Genomic DNA, 10,271 nt, shown 5'->3' with positions numbered 1-10,271 from the left:
AAAGGGCCTTCGAACACTGATATTTGGGTACGTTTGATTCTAGAAACTTTGCTGACATGTTTCATTCCTCTATGACATTTCTCTCTGCTATGTGACAGTATCTGATGCTAGGTTATTGACTAGATAAATTAGGGCCTATCAGTACAGTGTTAGCTGTTGTGTCACTCCCACCAGAAAACAGAATGTGTTCACACAGTGAAAATGCCTGCATCTTTAATGAGGACTTACTCTTGAGGGAAAAGACTAAAGGTGAGGATTCCAAAGATCTTGATGTTTTGGTGGGAAAGAGACATCTAAAAAGCGAAACCTTTTTTAAAAGTTTATTTATTTCTTTGGTGACCAAGACAGACAGTGAAAGAGAAAGAGAGAGACAAAGAGGGGCCCCAACAGGGTCTCAACACCATGATCCACCCCAGCCTCAGCCAGCCCCAGATCATGGGCACATATGGGCCTGACATTCTTAGAAAGGTCTCAAGAAACAAATCTAGAACCTTCCAATATGGGTCGATCATAGTGAGCACCACACTTCACCACTGTGCCATCCTCTCGCCTCCAAGACGAGGCTTTTAACAATACTTCTCTTGAAGTGAGATACATTTATGGATTTAAAGAGTCAGCAATGGTAGATCTGACACCACTGTGATATCACCTCAAAATATCAAAAAACGTATAAAATTAAAAAAAAAAGGCCCCAGGCCAGCAGGGAACATGGAGGCTTAGACTCTGGATCCCACATGGTCAGTTGTGCAATTTGAGTCCCAAGCCTGGAGCCTTGAGAATCATGCCAGGCGTGTGTGCATGCATGACCAAAATCCCCAGAGGAAATCGGAAAAGAAGGAATTTCAGTGTGACTATGCCCTCTGGGAGTGATCTCTCACTCTCCCTCACCTTCTCTCTGTGTCTCTCTGGCTAGCACACATGCTCTATAGTTTAAAAAGAAACAGTCCCTATTATTCTCTGGTAATATAAACAACTTAATTGCGCAGATTGTATAATTTCAATATAACAGAAAAACAAGGATCATTGTTCCATTTTTTTGACTCTCAAGTCCTAGGTTCCCCTGAAGCAAAGCAATTCCTGCAGCCTGCTGTGCAGGAAGTGCTCTGATCTTGCCACATTTATAGGTCAGAACTATCAATTTCTACTTTTTTATGTGGCTGGAATGAGGTATTAGTGAATTTTTCCTTTAAGCTGCCATCAGTTACAGGTTAGCTTTATGTGCATTCATTCATTAAGTGAAGTATTTTTGTTCAAGCCATTTAGCATACAAAATGCATAGTCAAACTATCCTTTTTTTTAAGAATTATTTTATTTAACTTTATTTATTTATTTTTAATTTTGACCAGAGAGGGACAGAATGCCAGAGAGAAAGTGAGAAAGGAAGCTGCCAGGTCTGGGACTTGAACCAAGGTTGACCAGGTGTGAGTCCAGCACCTAAGCCACCAGATATCTGCATCTTTTTCTTATTAAGTTTTAACTAAAACTTCCATGAGAGAGAAACAGACAGGCACCCTCAAACAGGGTCCCCATGCCATGTTCTATCCAAGCTTCAGTCAGCCAGGATTATGTGCATGCAGGTACACGTCCAGCACTTAGAGGAAGACCTCGGGCCATGATCCCAGGACTCTCCCACATGGCCTCAGCATTTACAAAGTGTCATGCCTCAAAGTTATTGACTTTTTTTTTTAAGAGGTTTTTGCTATAGGGCATGTGCGCTTGCGAGACAGACAGAGAGACAGAGTGACAGAAAGTGAGAAATCACCCCCACCAGGGGGGAATGGCCATACCGCGATCCCTTCTCCTCCATTCTCCTCTCAGGACCTTGGGCACGCAAGCACACATGCCCAGCGTGAGTTTAAGCCATCAGGTCTGGGACTCAAACCGTAGTCGACTACATCAGAGTCCAGTGACAGAGCCGACCAATGCCATTGAATTGAGCTGCTCTTAGGCAGCCCTTGATAAGCCTATGTTTAGTTAGCTCAATAACAGAATACAGTACACGTGGAGAGGAGTTAGATTTAAATGAGAATTAAAATTCCACTAAAGAAGAGAGAGGCAAAGGCTTTCTCTGTCTGTCTGGTGAGCGCACGTGCCCTATAGCAAAAACCTCTAAAAAAAGAATTATGCTGGAATATAATTACTAAAGGGCCTTCGAACACTGATATTTGGGTACGTTTGATTCTAGAAACTTTGCTGACATGTTTCATTCCTCTATGACATTTCTCTCTGCTATGTGACAGTATCTGATGCTAGGTTATTGACTAGATAAATTAGGGCCTATCAGTACAGTGTTAGCTGTTGTGTCACTCCCACCAGAAAACAGAATGTGTTCACACAGTGAAAATGCCTGCATCTTTAATGAGGACTTACTCTTGAGGGAAAAGACTAAAGGTGAGGATTCCAAAGATCTTGATGTTTTGGTGGGAAAGAGACATCTAAAAAGCGAAACCTTTTTTAAAAGTTTATTTATTTCTTTGGTGACCAAGACAGACAGTGAAAGAGAAAGAGAGAGACAAAGAGGGGCCCCAACAGGGTCTCAACACCATGATCCACCCCAGCCTCAGCCAGCCCCAGATCATGGGCACATATGGGCCTGACATTCTTAGAAAGGTCTCAAGAAACAAATCTAGAACCTTCCAATATGGGTCGATCATAGTGAGCACCACACTTCACCACTGTGCCATCCTCTCGCCTCCAAGACGAGGCTTTTAACAATACTTCTCTTGAAGTGAGATACATTTATGGATTTAAAGAGTCAGCAATGGTAGATCTGACACCACTGTGATATCACCTCAAAATATCAAAAAACGTATAAAATTAAAAAAAAAAGGCCCCAGGCCAGCAGGGAACATGGAGGCTTAGACTCTGGATCCCACATGGTCAGTTGTGCAATTTGAGTCCCAAGCCTGGAGCCTTGAGAATCATGCCAGGCGTGTGTGCATGCATGACCAAAATCCCCAGAGGAAATCGGAAAAGAAGGAATTTCAGTGTGACTATGCCCTCTGGGAGTGATCTCTCACTCTCCCTCACCTTCTCTCTGTGTCTCTCTGGCTAGCACACATGCTCTATAGTTTAAAAAAAAACAGTCCCTATTATTCTCTGGTAATATAAACAACTTAATTGCGCAGATTGTATAATTTCAATATCACAGCAACACCCTATGTGACTATTCACCCAAGGCCATTCTCAGTTCTTTGCCACATGAACTCCAACATGGGTGCTAGCTTCATCAAAGCGAGTGAAGAGAGCCGTCTGCTAAGAAGGCAGACATTACAGTCCTACACTTAGTTCACTGAAATGATATGTCACCTTTAACATAGTCAATTGGTTAGGACCAGGTCTGGGACTTGAACCAAGGTTGACCAGGTGTGAGTCCAGCACCTAAGCCACCAGATATCTGCATCTTTTTCTTATTAAGTTTTAACTAAAACTTCCATGAGAGAGAAACAGACAGGCACCCTCAAACAGGGTCCCCATGCCATGTTCTATCCAAGCTTCAGTCAGCCAGGATTATGTGCATGCAGGTACACGTCCAGCACTTAGAGGAAGACCTCGGGCCATGATCCCAGGACTCTCCCACATGGCCTCAGCATTTACAAAGTGTCATGCCTCAAAGTTATTGACTTTTTTTTTTAAGAGGTTTTTGCTATAGGGCATGTGCGCTTGCCAGACAGACAGAGAGACAGAGTGACAGAAAGTGAGAAATCACCCCCACCAGGGGGGAATGGCCATACCGCGATCCCTTCTCCTCCATTCTCCTCTCAGGACCTTGGGCACGCAAGCACACATGCCCAGCGTGAGTTTAAGCCATCAGGTCTGGGACTCAAACCGTAGTCGACTACATCAGAGTCCAGTGACAGAGCCATTATGCCAACTGCTAGTCCCAAAGTTATTTACATTTTAAGAGAATGCAAACTGTAGTTGCAACATTTAAGAATTTTCCTATATGTGAATTAGTAAGAGGGAGAGATTGAGAAAAGGCAGAGGTGAGGCATCAAGGAACACAGGTGCAGGTCCTTCGTGGTAACAGAGAATTACATTAAGTAGCCATATGTTTACCCCCTCCCCCAACAACAACAACAAAAAAACAATTTAACAGTATTCAGGGCAAGGAATGAGTAAAGGTAAAAATTCAAAGCACTAAAGTTGGCTTTATTCTCAAGCAAATAGGATGAGCTCAGGTTTACTTGTAGAATCATGGGAATCATGATAGAGGTGAAACCCAAGTACTAAAAGTACAATAGAAGACCCCATATAAAACTGGCATAGCAGGGACTAGCAGGTGGTGTGGTGGTTAAGGCGCTGGACACTCCCACATGGCTAACCGTGTCCTGAGGAGTGATGTCTCTCTCTCTCTCTCTCGCAGGTACACATGTCCTCTGGCAATTGAAAGAAAGGAGGAAAGGAAAAAGAGAGGGAGGGAGGAATGAAGGAAAGAAGGGAAACCAAGAAGAAGGAAAGAAAAGGATAGCATATTAAATAAATTAAGAAGCCATTAATCAAGAAGTTATACATAATTCTAAATTTTGATGAGAAACAGGAATATTCACATACTTTAAAATACTGAAGATTTATTGAGACCAGCAGGTGGCGTGGTGGTTAAGGCGCTGGACTCCCACATGGCTAACTACAGTTCAAGCCCCAGACTCATCAGCTTAAAAATCACACCAGGGGTGTGTTCAAGCATGCCCCAAATACCAAGAGAATGGAAGAGAAAGGACTGTGGCATGGCCATTCCCCCGGGAGGTAATTTCTCAATTTTCCTCTCTCTGTCCCTCTTTGACAAGATCATGCCCCCTATGGCCAAAAAAGAAAGTATTTGTTGATTATGAAGTTCAGGCAGAGACCTTGGTGAAAAAGCTTGATAGGAACTACTCTTTTTATCAAGTAATCAAATGAATAGCTTCAGTGGTGGCATAAACTGAAATTGAGCAGCACCGGCTGGAATGCAATGAGATGAATACAGCCTTAATTCTGTGATGTTCTAGTCAAAGACATCTAACAGAAAACTAATTGTGAGGAAATACCAAATTGAGGAGGATTCTACAACTGGCCTCCTGTGTTGGTATCAGGGTAAAACTGGCTCCACACAATGAGACAGGATATGTTCCCTTCCGTATCCACATTTAGAAAGAGTTTGTGGAAGATTAGCATGAATTCTTTAAATGTTTGGTAGAATTCACTAATTAAGCTACCTGGGCCCAGGTTTTAAAAAATTAATTATTAAATATTATTATTAACTATTAATTATTAAAAAGGAGGCATATATATAAATTTTAATTTTACTTATTTATTCATTTATTTTAATTTTATCACAGAGAGAGAGAGAGGGAGAGAATGAAAGTGAGAATGCAACCCGCCAGTTCTGAGACTTGAACAATGGTTGACCATGTGGGAGTTCAGTGCCTCAAGTACCATGCCACCTGCCAGCCCCCATGCTACAGTCTTTTCTCCTCTCGAGATTTTGGGCACACATACACACATACACACACACACACACTCAGTCACTCAATGTGTTTTTCAAGCTGCCAGGTCTAGAACTTGAACTGCACAGTTGGCCAAGTAGAATCTACCTGCCTTACCCACTGCATCACCTGAGTGGTCCAAAATTATACCTTTTTCCTTAACTATTCAGATTTTAAATTTCTCCTTAATTGTTTCAGTCATTTGTGTCTTTCTAGGGATTTGTTGATTTCATCTTTTTTTTTTCTTTTGAGAGGTTTTTGCTATAGGGCGCATGCACTCACCAGAAAGACAGAGAGAGACAGAGACAGAAAGTGAGAAATCACCCCCCAGGGGTGATGGCCACACTACAAGCCCTTCTCCTCCATTCTCCTCTTGGGATCTTGGGCATGCATGCACACACACCTGGCGTGAGTTTAAGCCACTGGGTCCAGGACTCGAACCACAGTCGACCACATGGGAGTCCAGTGGCATAGCCATTATGCCAATTGCTGGTCCCAGGATTTGTTGATTTCATCTTAAATTTAATCATTTGTGACATAGTGTTCTCCAATTTTTATTTATTTTTTTCTTTTTCACTGAGCTCTTTATTGATAATGTGAATTCTGAGGAGGTAAGGGAAGTATGGGCAGCAGGGCAGCCCAGGTGTGGGCATTAGAAGAACCCATCTCCCATCTGGCTCCTGAAGAAGGATGGCACATTAGGGGTTATCTGCTATGACGATGAGAATCTACCTCCTGCCAGGCTGTGCAGGTTTGTTTCTCACTGTTGAGGACCTCTCCCCTCGACTCCCCCATGTACTTGGCCTATCCTTAAACCAAACCAAATCTGAAGGTCATTTTTTCCTCTGAATTAGCTTCACCAGCCTGAGAAAGAGGGTCCAACTGAATGCTCCCAATTTGTCCTGTCTAAACTAGACCTGACTGGGCCATTATGGTGCCAGCACTCAATGGCCTGCTTGAGTGGAACTCCCCCCACCACCACCACCCTCACCACCATTAGATCTGCACTGTCTCCCCCACTCACACATGCATCCTCTAGGTTTTATTTCTCTAGGGTTTGAAGTAATTTCTACTTTTTTATTCCTAATTTTAGTAATTTGAGTCTTTCCTTCCTCTCTCTCCCCTTCTATTGTTCCTTCTCCTAACTACATATGTGTTTTTATTGAGCTTTACTAATAAGGATGGTTTGTTAACACCCTTAAGAACTTCTTTTAGGGGACCAGCAGTCAGTGTAATGGCTATGTCGCTGGACTCCCATGTAGTCGATCATGGTTCGAGTCCTGGACCCGGTGGTTTAAACTCACACCAGGCGCATGTGTGTGCCTGCCCAAGATCCCAAGAGGAGAATGGAGGAGAAGGGATTGCGGCATGGCCATTCCCCCTGGGAGGTGATTTCTCACTTTCTGTCTCTCTTTCTCTGTTTTTCTTATGTGCCCTATAGCCAAAACCTCTCAAAAAAAAAAAAAAAAAGAACTTCTTTTAGTATTTCTTGTGAGGCAGATCTCCCAGCAATTCTTCTCACATTTTTTGATAACCTGAGGATGTATTTATTCTGCCCTCTGTCTTGAAAGATAGTTTTGCTGGATACAAGATTATTCTTCCTAGACTTTTTTTAGATCATTCTATTGCTTCTGTTCTCTAAGCTATTTCTGATGAGAAATCAGGTATCAATCTTTTTAGGGTTTTAATGAATGTAGATGTCTTTGTACTTATCCTACTTGGAGTTTATAGAGCTCTTTGAATGCATACTCTCATCAGATTTGATTTTCAGTCATTATTTTGCCTATATTTATCTGTTTCTTTCTTTTACTCTCCTTGTACTCCCATAACATGAATGTTGGTGCTTTGAATAGCATTCCACATTTCTGAGGTTCTGTTGATTTTTTTTTCTTTTTTCTGTTTTTTTAAATTACAGAACCTCTATCAATATGTCTTCAACTTCATAAATTCTTTTATATGTTCACATCTACTGTTGAGCTCTGCTAGTAAATTTTTAATTTCAGTTATATTTTTCAATCCAAAATTTGCACTTTTTTATGGTTATTTTTATCTATTTCTTCCATGAGAGGGAGACACAGAAAGAGAAACAGGCAGCCACAACAGGGTGCTCATGCTGCATTATCTCCCAGCCTCAGCCAGCTTGGAACATAAGCAGACATACGCACATGCCCAGCATACACAGGGATACCTCAGAATGCAAACACAGAACAACAGTACAGAGTATTGCATTCCCACTGTGCCACTACAGCTGGCCATTTTGGTTCTTTTGTTTTTGTTTGTTTGTTTGTTTTCTTTCTTTCTTTTGCTATAGGGCATGTGTGCTTATCAAAGAGAAAGAGAAAAAAATGAGAAATCGCCTCCTCAAGTAGGGATGGTCATGCTACAATCCCTTCTCCATTCTCCCCTCAGGATTTTGGGCAGGGATGCACACACATGCCTAACATGATTCTCGAGCCACCAGGTCCAGGAGTCAAACTGTGTAGTGGGTCATGTGGGATCCAGCACCTTAAACTCCATGTCATCTACTGGTCCCCATTTTGAATCTTTTAATAATTTTCTTTTGGAACCAGGCAGGGTGGGTGCAGAGATAATGCAACTAGTCCCATATGGGTAAGTTTCTGGATTGTATCCCAAGGCTTCCCTCAGCACACCAGGCATGCATACACATGCCCATGTCTACCTCTGTTTCTCTCCTGGAATAAATAAAATCTAAAATAATTCCTTTTTATTGGTAATTTTTTTCAATGAGACATTGACCTCATACCTTTCTTTACTCCCTTAAGCAGGGCTTCCTCTAGTTTTCTTAACATATTTGTAATGGCTTCACTAAAATCTTTATTAAGTGCTTTGCTAAATAATTTGTTACACATCAGGGCTTGCTTTGTTTTTCTGTATATGGGTCACATTGTCCTATTTCTTTGGGTGAACCTTTAAAACCTTTTGTTGAAAACTGGACGTTTTAGATATGTTGATTCTGATCCCCTCAGTGTTTATCACTATTTGCTTGTTTATATATTTAGCTGCTTGGGTGGACAATGTTAATAAAGTCTATTCACACCTTTTAATGTATAGCCTCTGATGCTATTCTGAGGACACAGCCTTGGGCATGCCCTGACCTCTCCCTCTTCCACCCCCCACCCACAATACATTTTTACTCCATGATCTTCCTGTTAGTCTCTTGCTGCCCTGCCTCTATGCTGTCACCCCCAGTTGTTAGCCTGCATTAATTGTGGGTTGATAGACAATTACTCCATTATTTTCCATAACGATCTTGGACATAAATTTTCCACAGTGCGATGCAATTAAATTCTGTCCCTCTGAAAGAATAACCTTAGAAATTTTTCTTTGAGGTTTGCTTCTAACACCAGGTGGGCTTTTCTTGGCTGCCAGAGTCTCTTAACTACAAGGTGATTGTATTAGTCCACTGTGTTGCTAATAATAGAAACATCTGAGTATGGGTAATTTAAAAAGGAGGTTTATTTAGCTCATGGTTTTGGAGGTTCAACATCAAGGGGCTGCATCTGGTGAGGATCTTCTTGCTGGTGGATAACACGGTGAAGGGCATCACTTGAGAAGACAATGCAAGAGTTCGCATATCTGTGTCCCTGTTTGTCTCCACATGAACCCATGAGTATCCAATCGGAGCCCAATCGTGATGACCACTTACTTTCCAAAAGCCCACAGTTCAACATCAGAACCAGATAAAGGTTACACCCTCTCAATATTACAATGGCTTACCAGGTTTTCATAGGTGAATTTTGGGGAGACACATTCAAACCATAGCACCAATCTACTATTTTGCTCTTGTTTGCCACCATTGGTATTGTAGGGCTACCAGCCTTTTCATTGCTCACCAGGGAAAGCTGCAGTTTTCTACACAGTCCTTAGATTTGAATTTCCCCTCTTTATTCCTGATTTTCCCCATAAGCAGAATCTCTGTGCTACTACCTCATGGACGGGGTTGGAAACCTATTATTGTTACAGTGGTACCCCTTAAAAGCATGCACTTGGGAGGCAGCCTTGCTTTTCTTTGCTTTGTTCTCTCTACCGCTGTGGAAGCTCTGCCTTATAAGCAAGCTGGAGTGAGAGTTATTAGGACTTAGTATTCTAGGCCCGCTGTGCCTGGGGTAGAGTTTCCATCCTGGAAGTGGTAACTGGGTTGAGGAAGGGAGCCTGACTTCTTTTCATGGAATAGAGTTTGTGCAACACAGAGCTGATAAGGATAAGGAATAGTGATGGCCAGTCCCTCCTGGAGAGAAACCACAGTATTATACTGGGAACTGAGAAAGGATGAAGCCCTGCGTTATTGGCTACACTCAGTAGTTTCCAGATCTTGACAACTGGGAGAGGTGGGAAGGGGACAGTTCATGGCTCAAACTTCAACTGTTCCTGTACAGATTTAGTATATTTTCTTGATAAATGTTTCTCCATTTATAGTGAGCTTTTAGAGCCATGTCCAGAAACTCTAAGCATTTTTTTTTATATATAATTTTCACCAGTATAGTTGTTTTGCTGGCAGAGAGAATCCACTCAGATCATCATGACAACAATCTGGGACTGCTCTTCAAATCATTTTGTTTTAGAACGAATGCACCTATGATTATTCTAACAGTGAAAAGAACAACGAATCTCCACTCTAGCTCCAACAATTTCAACAAATGATTTAACCTGAGCCTTTCTTAATTTACAATAAGGGCACTTTATATATCTCTTAGATTGTGGTGAGGATTAAATTAGTAAAATAGTATACATGGTACCACCAGATGGTGTAGTTGTTATGTCACTGGACTCCCATGTAGTCACCTG

This window comes from Tupaia chinensis, unplaced genomic scaffold, assembly GCF_000334495.1.
Source record: "Tupaia chinensis unplaced genomic scaffold, TupChi_1.0 Scaffold143886_1, whole genome shotgun sequence".
NCBI classification, from domain to species: domain Eukaryota; kingdom Metazoa; phylum Chordata; class Mammalia; order Scandentia; family Tupaiidae; genus Tupaia; species Tupaia belangeri.
The sequence above is the reverse complement of the archived record's forward strand: the minus strand, read 5'-3'. Positions refer to the sequence as shown.